General features: G+C 44.3%; 1 protein-coding gene across 1 annotated transcript in view; it reads left to right on the top strand.

The window, feature by feature from the left end:
* The window catches only part of PRORP (protein only RNase P catalytic subunit), a 153,275-nt gene extending 151,318 nt beyond the window's left edge, over positions 1 to 1,957 (top strand). Inside the window, exon 9 of the transcript XR_013813351.1 lies at positions 1,875 to 1,957. The gene's annotated coding sequence lies outside the window, so the exon portion shown is untranslated. The remainder of the gene's footprint in view (positions 1 to 1,874) is intronic.
* The last annotated feature ends 10,847 nt before the right edge of the window (positions 1,958 to 12,804 follow it).

Here is a 12,804-nt window from a genome sequence, read left to right as displayed (position 1 = left end):
AAATATATATTTATTGATTTCAGAGAGGAAAGGAGAGGGTGAGAGAGATAGAAACATCAATGATGAGAGAAAATCACTGATTGGCTGCCTCTTGTATGTCCCACACTGGGGATGGAGCCCAAAACCTGGGCATGTGCCCCGACGAGGAATTAAACCATGACCTTCTGGTTCATAGGTCGATGCTCAACCACTGAGCATGCCAGCTGGGCTGTACCATTTTTTTTTAACCTGACAAAATGAAAACTTCCCCTTGTTCTCAATAGTCTTCTACCACTTTTTCCTTGTATGCTCTCATCATAATTATATAAATTCATAAAGAGGGGCAAACCATAAAATATTACTCACATACTCAAACTACTCAAGGTTTCCTTGTGTTCAGAAGGAAATTTGTGTTCCAGAAAGCTGTCACTCAGATAATAGCTATTGGCTCAAATTAAGGCTCATGTCCTTTGGCACTTAGTCCTGTTCTGGCAGGAGTGGTCAAATCCTTGAAAAATGGGTCTTTTCCAAGTTAGGCCCTCTGAGTTGCAGAACTCTTAAAGAAATAAACTCTGGTCACACCCAGTTTTTGAAGAGATAGTCTCAGGAAGAATTGTCGCTTTACACAGATAAAGAGCTTTTTATTTTTTAAAGCAAATCACATAATAATCTGGCCGCTCGTATTTGTTGACATACCAAGGGAAGTTTATGTGAGGAAATCAGTATTGAACAGTTTGTGCTTTATGAATGTCAACAGATTTTTTTCCTTCCACCCCCACTACCATTATCCCCAGAGACTTCAACATCATCCACAGTCCGGTCTCATTGTTACTTAACCTCTTAAATTGATGATTTGGGGGCTTGTGTGATGGCTAACCTGGGCCTTTTAAATTACTTAAAAGTGCTCCGGTTTCAGGAGCTCAGACTCCTAAGGTCTTCATTTTGACCACAGCTTCCTTACCTACTCCACCCACTCTTTCATCCCAACCACCAGTTCTTGGCGGGCTCTTAGGCCTACCCCTTCCTCACCTGAAGCCCTCTATTGTCCATCCCCATCTGGCTTCACTGGCCTTCCCCACCTCACCCCACTCTTAAAGCATTCATCTCAGGGATATTGCAGATTATTTCATTCATTTTACCTCTGTGGTGTCCATCTTAGCAATTCTAAACCTAATTTTGGAAAGCCCCAGACCATTCCACTTCCTTCACTCCTATACACTGTACTATTGCTAAGTCATGCCTTTGGAAAAGTCATGAAATTATATGCTTGAAACTTCACTGCCTTGTGAAGGCCCCTTTCCCCCCTTTTGTTGATTTCCAATTAATTTCTTGAAGGAATTCTCCCAGATTTTGTCATTTTGACTTGAAAAGTAACTCATCGCCGAAACCGGTTTGGCTCAGTGGATAGAGCGTCGGTCTGCGGACTGAGGGGTCCCGGGTTCGATTCCGGTCAGGTGCATGTACATTGGTTGCGGGCACATCCCCTGTGAGGGGTGTGCAGGAGGCAGCTGGTCGATGTTTCTCTCTCATCGATGTTTCTAGCTCTCTATCCTTCTCCCTTCCTCTCTGTAAAAATATCAATAAAATATATTAAAAAAAAAAAGTAACTCATCTCCTGCAGCCTCCATTTCCTTTTCTGTTAAGTGGGGAAGATGGGCTACAGCGGTACTTGTCAAACTTTAACGGGCATTGAATCACCTGGATTGTTTAAAATACTGATTCTGGTTCAGGTCTGGTGTGCTGGCTGAGACCAATGCTGTAGACCATATTTTGAACAGTATTTTGAGTAGCCTCAAATAAGCTCCAAGGCTATTTTAAAATTTAATGATGATGATGATAATACATTCATGATTCTAAGTCCTGAGTCATAACCTGGTCATTCTCACTCTCAACAGATGACTTAACCAGCAACTAAAAGCGATGTGTGATGAGCCGCTCCAGCAATTTTTGCCCTTTTCAATAACTTGCCTGTCCTGACCCTTTTCTAGATTACTTTTCTACCTCCTCCATACTACCACTTTTTGCTGACTTGGGACCTGGCTCTCTCAGTTAATCCCTTTCTACTGGCTCTCTTCCACCTAACTACAAATACCTTCAGGCTTCTAGCCTGAAGAAATCGTGCTTCTCTAGGGATCGTTTAGTAGCCAAACTTCTCAAAGGAAGAAGCCATCTGCACCTCTGGTTTCTTTCCAGTTCCACGTTTGAGGCTGAGCATTTCCATTTCAGTAGACTGTGGACTCACAGCTAAGCCACTCTGAAAGCAACTCATCTTCCTCCCAACAAAACGACCTCCTGCCTTCCTCTATTTTCCCTGCTCCTTTTCCCCTGCTTGCATACCTACTTGCAAAATGTCTGTTGTAGCCTAGTTATTCGACTCTTGACTACTTCCAAAGGAAATAATCGTGTGTTTTTAAAGCTTTGTTCACGAAGGTATTTACAATAGTGTTGTTGATAATAATAAAATTGGAAATAACTAAATGTTCAAAACAAAGGAATGAGGAAGTAAATGTAATTTTAAGTCTCACAGTGATTAAAATGATATTTTGTGTGTTGGCATAGATTAAATGAAAAAGCATATACAAAATGGTATGTCTGCTATGATCCGATTTTTCTAATTAGGAAGGAAGGAAGGAGATACTTGGAGAAAAGTATCTGAAAGAAATACCATTTTGTTGATTCCAAATGTTAATAGGTGTTTTGGGGTGTTGGAATTATAGATGACTTTTACTTTCTTTTATTTTATGACAGTCTGAAATTGTTACAGTATGTGTGTAATAGAATGTTAGACTAGAACTCTTCCTGCCTCAGTTTCCACTGCAGCACAAATACAATGGATACCAAGATTCCCAGGTGAGGGTGAGGCAGACACCACATATGCAGAATTTAAAAAAAGAATAAAGGAAAATCTGCCTCATAAATCCTGGCCCCTCCGTCAGGCCAAAGATAGAAAAATGTCAGAGGAAAGGAAAGGATGAAGTTGTTTCTTTAGAAGAGCCATTGCCAGCCTCCCAGTTCCTTGGGTCCCCTCTAACCCCAGGACCCCAGGAAAGATGGCTCAGTAGGAGTCTTGGGGCCCCTCCTGCAGCATGGGGGGCCCAGGCAGGTGCCTGAGAAAGCTGAAGCTTCTGTGGACAGGGCCTGACTGCCTGCAAATCTAGAAGACGATAAGGGGCCTTGGCATGGGAACCAGAGGGGGCTGCTGCCTTGGAACTGGTCTGCACTGCAGGTGTCCTGAGGGCCAGATGGGGTCAGACAGGTGGGGAGAGAGCTTCCTTAGAGTGGTCTTGGGCTGGAAGGGAACTTTTGGATGCCCAGGGGTTGAGGAAGGAGCTACAAGTGGCTACCTACATAGAAAGATAGAGAACCACTGAAGAGCTTAAAAAAGTGGCCAAGAGGGGAAATACCAGCTGTAGTCTGCCAGGCTTGCCGGAGACGCCAGCTTTAAACATCTGCCAGGCCTAGAAGCATTGAACCACCCTACCTATCCTAGCTCTCCACTGCCCATCCTCCATGTTGGCTGGGGTCGGGGGGGGGGGGCGGTGAGCTACAAGTGATTAGAGAGGAAAAGCTAACCATGCCCCCACCCCTTTTCCACTGGAGGCTTTAGTCTGAAACCAGTCTAAACTGGCAGAGTAGAAATGATGCAATGCTTTTTGGAATTTTTATTGTTATAGAAGAGACTATCCTAATTTCTGAATTGAGACTGCATTTGTTACTTAAAGTGACATAGCACTGTGTATTACCTAAAAGGAACAGAGAAGTAATGGGACCTTCCAGAGTTTTCATGTAGAAGCAAGAAAGACTAAAGGAAGAATGGGAGAACAAATAATCAAATTGTGCATTTTATCACAATCCCCATCATCTTGTTACTGGAACCCAGATGCCCCCTGGTGCCTACTTCTATCATTTCTTGCCCCCACAAAGATAACCCTATCTAGTCTTCTAACAATATAGATTCATTTTTCCTGTCTTTGTACTTCATATAAATGAAATCATTTAAGATATGCTCTTTTGTGGCTGACTTCTTACATTCAATTTTATGGGAGTTTCATTCATATTATTGTATGTAATTGTATTTCATTTGGTTTTATTATTATACTAGAGGCCCAGTGCACAGATTCGTGCACCATGGGGTCCCTTGGCCTGGCCTGCACCCTCTCCCAATCTGGGACCCCTCGGGGGATGTCGGACTGCCGGTTTTGGCCCAGTCCCACAGGTCAGGCCCAAGGACCCAACGGGTGCACAAATCCATGCACCGGGCCTCTAGTATGCATATAAGATCTTTGGTTAATGGGGCTGGCAGGACCCTAACCCCAAGATGGCGGCGCCCAATGAAGTGGAGGCATCTGTCTCGGGGAAGGTGATGGTGTGGTGAGGGTATGCTGGGTGGATGGATGGTTGGAGGCACCTATATCCTTCTGCAGGAGGAGAAGAAGGAGGAATAGAAGCTGGACACTCTGCAGGGCACTATCTCTACTTTCCTGAATGAAGAGAGAAACATTGATGGGAGAAGGCATTGACAGGCTGCCCATGCATGCTCCCTACTTGGGATCGAGTCTGCAACCCAGGAATGTGCCCTCACCTGAAATTGAATTAGCAACCCCTCAGTGCATTAGACAACACCCAACCACCTGAGCCCCACCAGCCAGGGCACAACCACCATCTTCTGAAGCATTCTCTAATTTCTCATCTAATTCATCCTGCACTCGATTGACAGATTAATTTTCTTAAACCATTGATGTGATCCATCACTTCCCTACTTAAAAATGTTTAATAGTTTCTCAATAGACAAGTCAAATAAAAAAACTTCTTCAGCTTAAAATAAAAAAAGATCTTTGGTTAATCTCTTTCCACCCTCCCTCCTCCCCCCTTCCTTCTGAGATTTATCAGTCTGTTTCATGTTTCCATGCCTGTGCATTGAACATCTGCCCCCAGGTGGTCAGTGTGTATCATACCTACTGGTCGAATAGTCAAACGGTCACTTAGGCTTTTATATATATAGACTAGAGGCCCTGTGCACGAATTCGTGCACGGGTGGGGTCCCTCGGCCTGGCTGGCGATCAAGGCCTATCAGGGGGGCCAGCCCAGGGAGAGAGACCCTGGGAGGTTGGCTGGCTGGGGGGAGGGGCCACGGGCAGTTGGCTGGCCGGCCCCGTCCTCGATTGGGGTTGGGGGCTGATTGGGACCAGATTGGGCCAGTTGGCCGGCTGCAATGCGTGTCATAGCGACCGGTCGTTCCACTGTTTGGTCGCTGGGCTTTTATATATATAGATAATGTTCTATCATGTGAATATACCACAATTTTATCTATTCTACTGGTTATGGGCATTTGGATAGCTTCCAGCTTTGGCCTATTACAAAGAATCTATACTAATAAAAGCGTAATATGCGCCGAAACCAGTTTGGCTCAGTGGATAGAGCGTCAGCCTGTGGACTGAAGGGTCCCGGGTTCGATTCTGATCAAGGGCACGTACATGGGTTGCGGGAACATCCCCAGTGGGGGGCGTGCAGGAGGCAGCTGATCGATGTTTCTCTCTCATCGATGTTTCTAACTCTCTATCTCTCTCCCTTCCTCTCTGTAAAAAATCAATAAAATATATTTTTTAAAAGCGTAATATGCTAATTCAACTGGACATCCTTCTGGATGATCTTCTGGATGAAGCTGGGGCTGCGAGGGAAGCCCAGGTCCCAGTGCCTGCCAGCGGCTGGAGGGAAGCCTGGGTCCCAGGTGCCAGAGAGAAGCCGGTGCTGGCAGCTGGGGGAAGGAAGGCCTACTCTTGCACAAATTTTGTGCATCAGGCCTCTAGTACTACTATGAATAGTGTGTTATGTTTAATATTGGGGAGAGCTATTTAAAAATCTCTTGCAGCCTAGCCAGTTTTGCTCAGTGGATAGAGCATCAGTCTGCAGACTGAAGGTCCAGGGTTCAATTCCAGTCATGGGCACATGCCTGGATTGGGGGCTCGATCCCCATAGGGGGCGTGCAAGAGGCAGATGATCAATGATTCTCTCTCATCATTGATGTTTCTCTCTCTCCCTCTCCCTTCCTCTCTGAAATTAATTAAAAATACATGCAAAAAAAAATCTCTTGCAGATATTCTTTCCCTTCAATTCCCATTACTATTGCCTTGATTCAGGCCTTCAGAAACGTTCACGTGGACTCTTAGCAATAGCCTCCTGATTAATACCTCTATCTGTAGTTCATCATAAATATTGCCACAGGTTTGTCTTCCCAGAGCAGCAATTTTCAACCGGTGTGCTGCAAGAATTTTTAAAACATGCAATACCTGACTAGCCAGAGGTACTGACCTCTTTTCTCTTTGTCAAATAAAAAAATGACAACAGCCAATAAAATAACTGTCTGGTGTGAATGAATCAAAATTATACTCTTTTTTCTTTTTCTTTTTTGGTCAAGTTGGCAAAAAATATACTTTTGGGGGTGCCGCAGAATTTTAGTAATTAGTTTATGTGTGCCATGAAATGAAAAAAGTTGAAAATCGCTGTCCCAGAACATAATTCTAATCATGCTGCTGCTTTTACTGAAAACATTAAATGTCTCGCCACTGCCTTCTAACCAGAGCCCTCGGTTCCTTAGCTTGGCATTCAAGGCCTCCTCCCTGCCTTTGTACCCTAATCCAGAACATTTTGTGTCCTAGTCAAAGTAGGCCATGGTCACGCCCTAAGCACAGGCTCTTCTTTCCCCCCTCTGCTTCTTTGTTCATGCCACTCCTCTTCCATGTTGTATTGTGATGTCACCCACAATGATCCCGCTCTGTCAGAGTCCTTGTCTTCCCAAGCTGTACTCGGATACACTTCTTCCAGCAGGCAGCTTGCTTGCCCTATGGCCCAAGGTAATTTCCCACCTGCAGTCCTTTGTGGGAACCTGCCTCATGTATCATGAGCTGTCTTGTGTTAGTATTCATGCTTCATCTTCCTCGCTGAGCTCTGGTGGGGACCCCATCTGTGTCTCAGAGTAGCCAGCTCAGCTTCTTGCCCATAGAAGGGGCTCAATAAATGTTAGTTGAGTTGCTTTGGAGAAGTTGTTTGAAAATGTCTTCCTGGTTTTTATCTCTGATTCCCACTTCTCCTTTGTGAATTCCCCTCTTGCTCCTAGGTTTGTTTGTTGTTTTAAATCTTCACCCAAGGACATGCTTTTACTGATTTTCAGAGAGAGAGAAATATCAATCGGGGATTGAGCCCTCAACCTTGGCATATCAGGCAACACTCTAACCAACTGAGCTACCTGGCCAGGGCCTGTGATTGATTTATTTTATTTTATTTTATTTTTTTAACTTGCCCTTGTTTCACCACTATGAATGAAGTGCAGTTGATGAAGTTTGGGGACTTTAGCTGAGATCCATCAAGTTCTTTCACAGCAAGTGAAAAATAAAACTAGAGCACTCTTTTGCTTTCTCATCAATAACTGGGTTCTCAAGAACTGGTTCCTAAATCAGTGACTGAAAATATTGGCGATAATGGTCCGAAACTTCATTTACTTGCTCTCCCTGCCACTATCCCAAGAGAATTTGGCTTATTCTGAGCATCAGAGATGACTTAATTTTGTGGTAAGAAAATAGGAATTAGAGGAAGCCAATTAGGAAACCTCAAGGAAGAGGAACTATCTCTAGGCTAAAGGGAAGGCTGTTGAATCTTATTTCCTCTCTGTTCTTGACTCACTTTCTTGGTTCCTGGCCAACCTCTGCACCTCCCTATCCCCACCTGATCAAGGGGCTGGAGTGGGGGTGGGTGTAAGGGTGAGGATGGTGAACAGAGTGAATAAAGTTAAATACCATTCATAAGGACCACAGGGTGAAGGGAAGCACCACGAGTTGAAAATCTCAATGAGCTGTTTGATTCTTACTGTCCCCATCCTCCTGTCCACAGTCATGGGTGAGGTTGCATGTGTATGGGACAGGGTGGGTAAGAATTGGCTGCTTTCCGAGTTAAGAAAACAGACTGAGTTTCACTTCTGAACAACAGCAGAGTACAGTGCATGTTGGTATAATACAGTGATGGGCAACCTTTTGAGCTTGGTGTGTCCAACTTCGCCAAAAAACTGAGCATAACTCGGGTAGTGTGTCACTTTGAGGGAAAAACATTATTTCGCAAATGTTTCATCCTCAGGAGCAGCAAATGTTTCATCCTCGGCATGCGGCCGCCTCAGCGGCCACGTGTCATCAGAAATGGCTACGCGTGTCAGTGCTGACACGCGTGTCATAGGTTCGCCATCACTGGTATAATACTTGGTTTCCTTCTGTATTAGGAATAGATCAAAGCAAAATAGCCATCAATCTATTCACAGAGAAAAACTGAGTTCAAGCTTACTAGTAGGTGGCTTATTGTCACTGTAGTAATTAATATTTTTGTCCTCGATACCTTTAAGGTTGCTACAACATGCTCACCTTTTGGCCATAGTCACCAGGTTAGTCTGTGGCAAGGCTCAAATTCAAATTCAGCGCTTCTGACACTCAGAGCAGAGCCTGACCATGTTCAAGCCTAAGGTCCCTCTCTTCCCCATCTTACTTTTCACTGGAACATTTGCTGGTTTCTCAAGCTATAAGGCTTTCCTGTTATCATGCCCAAGGGGAAGTTGTATGTTAAAAACCACCAATGGGTAAGCCCAAGCCAGCTGGGGTCTCCCATTGCTCCTTCCAGTGTGCTGTGGAGACCCACAAGAATTCTCAGTGTTTCTCAAAGTCCATGGCGTTCAGAAACAAAAGATCAGTCGGTCAGTTGAGCACTGGGTCTTCATTTAAGGGGGAATTTGGTAAAACAAGAAAAACATCAAAAGTTGTAAGAGATAATATTGATGTTGTTATAGCTTAAAATCAATGGTAAACTGAAAGCTAAAGGTTTGGGCTCTGTAGAGGGGTAGTTTTAGTTAAATGGCCTTTGGGTTGAGCTGATAAAAGTTTATTCCCTTTCACATCAAAGGCTGGCATTATTATTATTGGGGATGAATGATATAATCCAGGCACTGAATTAAAGAAAGGAGGGAGGAGGGGGATGCCAGTTGTGTGACTGCCATGTTGCTAGACACCATTTTGTACTCACCACTAGTACTGGAGGGTGAGAGAACCACACTAGATTTTATGGACAAAGTGGGCAGGGAAGTGTTGCTTTATTGGAATTTGGTCCGGTAAGAGGTTTTTGAGTAGAAGCATAATCAAATGCCTCATGTAAGCACACCCCAACTCACATTTGATGCTTCATTTTTCCCTCTCCTTTGCCCATAAACTATAGAACTGGAGTACAGAGAAATCACCCTTTTCTCCTTCCCAGAGACTGAGCCAGAATGACAATTCCTAGGCAGCCTACCATAGTTATTGGAAGAACTGCAGGACTGAGATTGGTGTGAGAATGATTCAAAGAGAGCCAGGTTCTTGCCCTTAGTCCCCTGAGGAAGCATCTGATTGGTGAAAGTCTGGCCAAGGAGCTGGGCAGAGCTCTACCTCCCTCCAGCTGTTCACCCAGAGCTGCTACATCCCTAGCTCTGTCCTGGCCACACCTGACCTTAGGGGCCCCTTAACATCGGGGAATCCCAACTTTCCTAAGATACTCTATTATTACCAGTGTTTATGGCCAACTTACAGGGCAATGTGTTTCAACACCTGCTAATAGCATATACACTGAGTGGCCAGATTATTATGATCTCTGAACGCATAATAATCTGGCCACTCAGTGTATATCCTATATAATAAAAGGCTAATATGCAAATTGTCCCCTCGACCAGGAATTCGACCAGCAGGCAGGCCGGCCAACCGCCCATGTCCCCTCCCCCTGGCCAGGCTGGCCAGACCCCACCGATGCACGAATTCACACACACATACATACACTGAGTGGCCAGATTATTATGCATCCAGAGATTATAATAATCTGGCCACTCAGTGTAGAAACACAGATAAGCTTTCTTTTTTCTTTCTTTTTCTTTTTTTTTTTTAAATATATTTTATTGATTTTTCACAGAGAGGAAGGGAGAGGGATAGAGAGCTAGAAACATCGATGAGAGAGAAACATCCACCAGCTGCCTCCTGCACACCCCCTACCAGGGATGTGCCCGCAACCAATGTACATGCCCTTGACCGGAATCGAACCCGGGACCTTCCAGTCCGCAGACCGACGCTCTATCCACTGAGCCAAACCGGTTTCGGCTAAGCTTTCTTTTTTCATTCCCTGGCTCTGAAACTGCCAGCAGAGCATCCTAAGCTAAGGGCTAAATTCTTATTTGTCTTTAAATGCCATGGCATTCGGCATGTCTGCAGTCCCTGGGAACTTACCCTGCCACTCTTTACCTTTGCCTTCTGGGTAACCCCTACCTTCCACCTACCTCCACGCCCAGGGGAGATTGTGAGCCTTGCCAAACGGAAGCCACCAGGAGATTTTCCAAGATTCACGAGATGTCAAGTCATCTCTGAAATTTTTCAAAAAACCATCAAGTCATTTCAAAAAGTCTAACTTGGTGGCCCCACAGAGAGGAAGATCAAACTTTCCACACCAACACAGCAAGCCTGCCCCCATAGGCTTGTGTTAAAGCTGCAGGAGTATTTGTACTCAGACTTTGGTGAAAGCTCAACCCAAGGGGAAGTCCACCTGGTTGAGTAGTTTAGCTGCTGCTTGGCACCCAGTGAAATCTGCTGCCAGGGGATTTCCCTTAGCAATGGAATCAGCAAGGGGTTTTGGCTTTCTGAAAGATTTCCCAGAGGAATTCATTTGCCTATGTGGGAAAAATCTCAAATTCTAATATAAAATCTCTGACCTTTTAAAGTTTTTGAGATCTGGATTTCTCATTTATTCACAAATCTCTTCGAATAAAAAAACAAACATAATAGAAAACCCAAATAGTGAGAATGCATACTCAGTGAATGATCTGAGTATTTCATGCTAGGCACTGTTTGGCATTGAGATATACTGGAGAGCAAAACACATCTAATTCTAGCTTTCAGTTTATGTTTGTATTGAAAATGAGGTTGATTCCTTCCAGTATTAAAGTGTATGTAGCATCCAAAATCATCCTATGTGTCTTTCAGGGCCCAGCTTAAATACAACCTCAAGAAGGAATCAGGATTTGTTTAATGTGAGAAATAATTCTTATAGCCTGCAGTGTGTGTAGTTTAAAATATCCCCAAACTTCCCTAGCCAATATGGCTCAGTTGGTTGAGCGTCCTCCCATGTACCGACAGGAAAACTATAGAATTACAGTACACGAAGCTCACTCAGAGTCTGAGAGAAAAAATACTCAAAAGGTCAGGAGGAGCCCTAGCCAGTTTGGCTCAGTGGATAGAGCGTCAGCCTGCGACTGAAGGGTCCTGGGTTCGATTCTGGTTAAGGGCATATGCCTGGGTTGCGGGCTCAGTCCCCAGTAAAGGGCATGCAGGAAGCAGCTGATCAATGATTCTCTCTCATCATTGATGTTTCTCTCTCTCTCCCTTCCTCTCTAAAATCAATATATATATATATATATATATATATATATATATATATATATATATATATTTTTTTTTTTTTAAAAAGGTCAGGAGGAGTTGGTCCTGAGTGAAGGGACCTGAACTAAAGCAAGGGACTTTTATCAGGACACTTGGGAATTAGGCAGAGCTGGAAAGTACCCTGTGTGCCAGAGATGCACTTAAATATTTTCTCAATCATGTTTCAGTTTTGAATTTTTTTTCAGGTTAATAAAATAGAAGTTTATTTTTAAAAAAATGTGAGAAACTGGAGGTTCCTCAAGAAACTGCTTAAGAAGTTCTTACAAATTTTTCATTTAAATGGAAAGTGAATTTAAGAGGAAATGCATTAAAGAGGTAAGAATCCCTCAAGAATGTACTTACGGCAGGCATTGAAGTGGCAGAAACCTTGGGGTATCTGGCCTTCCTGGTGCACAAACTGGGGGGGGGGGGGGGGGGGGTGGCACACAAGCCTAACATCATGTTTTTCATTTTATATTCAGAAGAAACTTTTTCTATTGCCAGTGGCTACCAGAACCTAACTAAAATTAACGGCTGCAATCCATTTCTCCCCACAGCAGGCAGGAAAGTGGGTGGGTAAAGAATAGGCTAGAAAGGGTTGTGGTTTCATCCCCAGTGTGGGGCGTGCAGGAGACAGCCGATTAATGATTCTCTCTCATCATTGATGTTTTTCTCTCCCTTCCTCTCTGAAATTTATTTATTTATTTATTTATTTATTTATAAATATATTTTATTGATTTTTCACAGAGAGGAAAGGAGAGGGATAGAGAGTTAGAAACATCCATGAGAGAGAAACATCGATCAGCTCCCTCCTGCACACCCCCTACTGGGGATGTGCCCTTGACCCTAATGGAACCTGGGACCCTTCAGTCTGCAGGCTGAAGCTCTATCCACTGAGCCAAACCGGTTTCGGCTATTCATTTATTTATTATTTATTTATTTATTTATTTATTTATTTATTTATTTATTTATTTAAGAATAGGTTAGAAAGGACGCCAGCAATCTAGACGCAGGCTGGTTTTACAGGGCCCCAAACTAACGAGAGATGAGAGATTGTGGAATCCACGATCCATTTAGGCATTTAGGTCTCACTGAACGGCAAATCACTACTCTGGACCCCAGGAAGTTTCTTCGTTCTTGCTGTAGTCAATTCATTTTCCAGATGACAGCTCTCCACCGCAACAACCGAGTTTCACCCGGCCCCCTGAAGCCGCGCAGACACGACCCTGACGCAGGCGCACCCCGGCCCCTACGTCCCTTTCCCCACCCCCACCGGGGGCGGGGCGCGGGGCTCCCTCCGCGCGCGAACTGACGCCGGAGTCGCGAGTTCGGCGCGCCAGAGCGGATGGATCTGGCCGATGCA

Source organism: Cnephaeus nilssonii, assembly GCF_951640355.1.
Source record: "Cnephaeus nilssonii genome assembly, chromosome: 4".
In the NCBI taxonomy this organism is placed as follows: domain Eukaryota; kingdom Metazoa; phylum Chordata; class Mammalia; order Chiroptera; family Vespertilionidae; genus Cnephaeus; species Cnephaeus nilssonii.
This window is presented reverse-complemented; position numbering and strand designations above follow the sequence as displayed.